This window comes from Mustelus asterias, chromosome 16 (assembly GCF_964213995.1).
Source record: "Mustelus asterias chromosome 16, sMusAst1.hap1.1, whole genome shotgun sequence".
Lineage (NCBI taxonomy): Eukaryota > Metazoa > Chordata > Chondrichthyes > Carcharhiniformes > Triakidae > Mustelus > Mustelus asterias.
In genome coordinates, this window is record NC_135816.1 from 8,727,296 (window position 1) to 8,733,619 (window position 6,324).

The following is a 6,324-nucleotide window of genomic DNA, read 5'->3' on the forward strand; positions in this document are numbered from 1 at the left end:
TACCTGAAAGAATTTGTGGTGTGACAACCTCCCTGTAACTAGTGTCTATCACACTCTCTGCCACCTGTATGCTCCGCAGTGCATCCATCTGCCGCTCAAACTGAAGAATGCGGTCTGTAAAGAGCTGCAACTGGACAAACTTCCTTCAGACAAAGTTGTCAGGGAGACTAGATTGCTCCCTAATTTCCCACATCTGGCAGGAGGAGCATACGCTGTCCTAGCTGCCTTGGTCAACTTGTGGGCAATACAGAGGAAGTGCAGAAATCAAGAGAGGTAGCCGAGAGATATTTTGGGTTTTCATATGCACAGCTGTGGAGCTGGCCCATCATAAGAACATAAGAACATAAGAAATAGGAGAAGGAGTAAGCCATCTAGCCCCTCGAACCTGCCCCGCCATTCAATAAGATCATGGCTGATCTGAAGTGAATCAGTTCCACTTACCCGCCTCCTCCTTAATTCCCCTACCGATCAGAAATCCATCTATCCGTGACTTAAACATATTCAACGAGGTAGCCTCCAACACTTCAGTGCGCAGAGAATTCCAGAGATTCACCACCCTCTGAGAGAAGAAGCTCCTCCTCAACTCTGTCTTAAACTGACCCCCCTTTATTTTGAGGCTCTGCCCTCTAGTTCTGGTTTCCTTTCTAAGTGGAAAGAATCTCTCCTCTTCTACCCTATCCAGCCCCTTCGTTATCTTATATGCCTCGATGAGATCACCCCTCAGCCTTCTAAACTCCAACGAGTACAAACCTAATCTGCTCAATCTCTCTTCATAATCTATACCCCTCATCTCGGGTATCAACCTGGTGAACCTTCTCTGCACTCCCTCCAAGGTCAATATATCCTTTCGCAAGTAAGGGGACCAAAACTGCACACAGTATTCCAGCTGCGGCCTCACCAATGCCTTGTACAGATGCAGCAAGACTTCTCTGCTTTTATATTCTATCCCCCTCGCGATAAATGCCAACATCCCATTTGCCTTCTTGATCACCTGTTGTACTTGCAGACTGAGATTTTGCGATTCATGCACAAGGACCCCCAGGTCCCTTTGCACAGTAGCATGTTGTAATTTTTTTCCATTTAAATAATAATTCAATTTGCTATTATTTCTTCCTAAGTGAATAACCTCGCATTTGCCAACGTTAAACTCCATCTGCCAGATCCTCACCCACTCACTCAACCTATTCAAATCTCTTTGCAGACCTTCTGCTTCCTCCACGCAATTCACTTTCCCACTTACCTTTGTGTCGTCAACAAACATTGTTACCCTACACTCAGTCCCCTCCTCCAGATCATCTATGTAAATAGTAAACAGTTGAGGCCCCAGTATCGATCCTTGGGGCACGCCACTAGTCACCATCTGCCAACCAGAAAAGCACCCATTTATTCCAACTCTCTGCTTCTTGTTGGATAGCCAATTCCCAATCCACGCTAACACCCTACCCCCAACTCCGTGTGCCCCAATCTTCTGCAGCAACCTTTTGTGACGCACCTTATCGAATGCCTTTTGGAAATCCAAAAACACCACATCTACCGGTTCCCCTCCGTCAACCGCACTAGTCACATCTTCATAAACAATAAACAATGATGACATGAATGCGAATGGTAGACGAACTTTCATAGAACATCTACAGTGCAGAAGGAGGCCATCTGGTCCATCGAGTCAGCACCGGTACGCATCGTCCCTCGGCCCACCCCTGGAACCAACTCCTTAACCCCACAATTTACCCCGCAGATCCCCCTAACCGACAGATCCTGGGACCCTAACGGGCGGTTTTGAATGGCCAATCACCCTAATCTGCATATCTTTGGAGCGTGGGAGGAAACTGGAGCACCCGGAGGAAAGCCATGCAGACACGGGGCGAGCGTGCAAACTCCAAAGGCGACAGTCAGCCAAGGCTGGAATGGAACCTGGGTGCCTGGCGTCGTAAGGCAGCAGCGCTAACCACTGTGCCACCACTGTGAAGAAGAGGCGGGGCTGAAATCGGGGAATGGTGTGTGTGTGTGTGTGAGAGAGAGAGAGAGAGAGAGGAAGGGTGGTCTGTGTTGAAGATCGATCTTTGGATGTCTCCAACAAGAATACTTTGAGTACAGAAAGGGAAGTCAGAATTAGAGATGGTCCGGCTGTGATCATAAAGTCAAATGTGAAACAAAAAAAGAACAGGCTCAATAAGCTGAAGGATAATGCATATATATTGTGATTTTTTTTTAAATTTGATTATTTTTATTACATGTATTGGCATACAGTGAAAAGTATTGTTTCTTGCACGCTATACAGACAAAGCGTACCGTACATAGAGAAGGAAAGGAGAGGGTGAGAACGTAGTGTTACAGTCATAGCTAGTGTGTAGAGAAAGATCAACTTAATGTAAGGCAGGTCCAATCAAAAGTCTGATGACAGCAAGGAAGAAGCTGTTCTTGAGTCTGTTGGGACGTGACCTCAGACATTTGTATTTATTTCCCGACGTAGGAAGGTGGACGAGAGCACGACCGCGGTGCATTGGATCTTTCATTATGCTGGCTGATTTTCCGAGGCAGCGAGACTTGTCGGCAGAGTCAATGGATAGAGGGCTATAATCTGATGGAGGGCGAAGTTGAATGGAATATTTTGCAGGGGATGCAGTCATAGAGTAATCAGAAGATTCGCACTTTTATGATAATAATGGTTAGTTATATCATATGGAAAACATGGGGATAGATATTTTCAACTCACTAAGTTCACCTCACAAGTAGGGATATGTGCTCAAATATCGCATGCAAGCTCAAGTTGTTGGACAAGTCATCGCCTTCGAGGGAAACCTTTATCCAGGTATATAATACAAACCAGTTAGCATTGTCCTCGTCTCATTGCCCACTGTGCAATGATTTGAGTTAATTTAACTCCTTATTTTAACAACAGCGGGCAAATGTCAGAATAAAATAATTGAATTACGTACAAGATAGTAGGGACTGCATTGCACAATCACAAAGTAATGTAATCTCACAAAATTGCAGGTAGAGTAGGGCATGGCCTATGGAGTTGTGGGTTATTATTGTGAGAATATTACGATTCTTCATATCCAATTAACATAATTGATTAACTCGCCCAAGAATTCAGAGGCATTGCGTAAAATTAGCAATGGATATGAGAAATAATTGGACCCGGGAATAATCGATCGATTTCCTGTATATAATTTGTATATGACATTTCATATTTTAAAAGGGTATTTATATTAAACAACTAAACAATTTCACTGTCTGCAATGAGGAAGGCAATGATTTTAATTTAGCCTGGCATCTAACAGAAAACTTTTATGTCAGTGCAACGTTGTATTCAACTTTGAGAGGCCCAAGTCCTGGAATTACGCGTTGTACTGCTCAGTACATGCGAAAGCACACCAAAGGGAAGGAATCACAGAGATATATATTAATGTAGAGTCCATCTGCGCAGAAATTGAAACAAGTGGAAACCTGGTTATATGCAACATTAACAAGAATACGGCTATCAAAAAATCAGTAGTATTCCGCACCATGGCATATAGGAGGAGAAGAACAGCAGGAAGCATTTTCGCATATCATGCGTTCTAGTAACTACACGAGGACCTAATCAAATATACAAAACGTACTCCCTGATGGAATACAAAAACTAACACTTCAGCAAATTGAATTACCTGTCAGCATAAAGATTCTTGTCTCAATTAAATCATCCCTATGGCGTTGCGGGTATTCACTTCACTGAAAGGCAAAGTTGGATGACAGTGTTTTAAAAATAGAAAATCACTCTTGGATGATTCTGGAGTTAAACACACAGTATAACCAAATCCTGCATCCTGAACAGGTCCAGAATAATTTAAAGACTGTTTTCCTGCAGGTCTCCGATTAAAACTGTTATTAGAATTTCGCCGTCTGTTACAACAAACTGTACCGCCGGAGGGTTCAGCAGTATTGTTTCCTTGTTTAAGCTTCAGGGTGGTTAGAAATATAATGATGATAAGAAACAAAAATGAAGTTGATCCTAAAATGATGATCAAATAGCGATTGAACTCCGAAAAAATATTCGAATGTTTGGCTTGAGAGGTTCGTTCAGAAGATTTCTCTGTAACATAACACAGGATTGCAAAGGAGACTGTGGTCGTACTGGAGAGACTCGGCTGTCCATTATCCTGAACCAAGAGCACCAGTCTCTCTGTAATGATATCTTGGTCTCCAAAAGGTCGAGTTGCTCTGATTTCTCCACAGAGGAGATGCATAGTTATCAGACTGGGATCAGTGGCCTCCAGCAGTTGGTAGGAGAGCCGTGCATTTTGTCCAGAATCGGCATCAGTAGCGATTACCTTGGTAACTAGGTATCCTGGATATATAGACTGCGGCGTAATATCCACTGATGCTGAACTGTTCCGTACTACAGGTGAAACAATAACTGGGGCATTGTCATTTTGGTCCAGGATAATAAAATTAACCGTGGCAGTGCTGCTCAGTAGAGGAAATCCACCATCCTGCTTGGACGTGGAACTGGAATTGCTTCAATTGTTCATAGTCAAAGGAGCGAAGTGAATAAATGTCGCCATTTTTAGAGTTAATTGTGACGTGTCCAGGAGCTTGTTCTCTCCTGTTCTCCAAGATAAAATAGACCACCTCACCATTCTGGCCCATGTCAAAATCTAAAGCTTTAACTGCAAATATGGAAGCACCGGGAGTGTTGTTTTCCATCAAATACACGTTATATAACGATTGAGCGAAAATCGGTGCATTGTCATTTTTATCAGACACAGAGACCATGATGGTTTTACGTGTTGACAGAGGGGGTGATCCTCCGTCCCTCGCTGAAATATTGATGTTGTATCTTGGGACTGATTCACGATCGAGGATATCACGAGTAACCAACTCGTAGGCATTCCGTAAAGACTTTTGAAGTTTAAATGGAATATTCACAGGAATTTGACAATAATTCGGCCATTTTCTGCTGAATCCAATCTGCCACACTGATTACAGCAATCACAGTTCCAGGCTGGGCATCTTCAGTGATTGTACTGGATGCTGACGCGACCTCTACCTGGGGTGCATTATCATTCACATCAGTTAGTTCGACCATAACTTTCGCGTGACCGACCATAATGGGGGGAGCATGATTCACCGCCTGTACATCCAATTCATAAACACTTGATTACTCGAAATCCAATGTTCCTTGAACCATAATCTCTCCGGTTACCGAATCTAATTTAAACATTTCACGAATCCTTCGAGGAACGTGTCTGGTAAAAGAATATGACAATTCAGCATTTGTTCCCTCATCCAAATCAGCAGCGTTCATTTTTAGCACTAATGTACCCAGAGCCGCGTTTTCTGCCACACTAGTCCGATATATTGCATGATCGAATACAGGTGCGTTATCGTTGCTGTCCAGCACAACAATGGCAATCCGAGTTGTACCAGATCTCTGAGGTATCCCTCCGTCCATGGCCGTCAATACGAGTTCATAACTGGACTGTTATCACGGTCTAAAGTTATCTATAATATCAGCTCTGCACTTTTACCCCCATCGCTTCTAATCTGCACTTTGAGGCCGAACTCTTCGTTTGGACTGATCTGATAACTTTTGATAGCATTTGTGCCCCCCAGGATCATGCGCGCTCTCGACAGGAAAGCGCGTGCCAGGTGCAATTAGTTCACTGATCTCCAATGAAAATACTTACTTTTCAAAACTAGGTGAATTATCATTTATATCTACTATTTCCAAAACAGCGCGATGCATCTCCATGGGATTATCCAGCTCTATTTGAAGAGAAAGGGAACAAGTTGAGCTTTGTCTACAAATCTCTTCTCTGTCAATACTTTCATTAATAAATAAAATCCCATTCTCCGGATTTACCTCAATATATTGCTTCCTGACATCGGAGAGCAGCCTTATTTTTCGAGATGATAATTCCCAAACTTCCAGTTTTAAATCCTCAGCGATATTCACAACGAAGGCCCCATTCTCCAGTTCCTCGCGAATCGAGTAGCGAATTTGTCCTGAAACCAGGTCCAGCAGACAAAGCAAGAAAATAAAATGTGTGCCGCCCCAGCTCGCTTTCGCCATTGTTCTAGGCTGTACTTTGATGTGAAAATAACTAAATCTCTGCCAATCGTTTACGTAAACTGAATGACTATGACACAAATAATTTAAAATCAAATTATACCGAGAAATTAAAATATTAAACCCGGCTCTTATCACTGAAAATGGCAGCAGAGCGTAACGCACACACAGCATCTCTGTCTCTCTCTCTTCTGGTCTGCGCTTTCTGATGGGGGAGAGGATAGGTTCCCGCAACGTTCCAGCTCCTAATTGGTAGACAGCGACACAGA

The 6,324-nt window shown here is 43.2% G+C and overlaps 1 pseudogene; it reads right to left on the reverse strand.

Annotated features, from left to right (window-relative positions):
• Positions 1–3,677: 3,677 nt before the first annotated feature.
• Positions 3,678–6,058, reverse strand: LOC144505606 (protocadherin-10 pseudogene; annotated as a pseudogene).
• Positions 6,059–6,324: the final 266 nt, after the last annotated feature.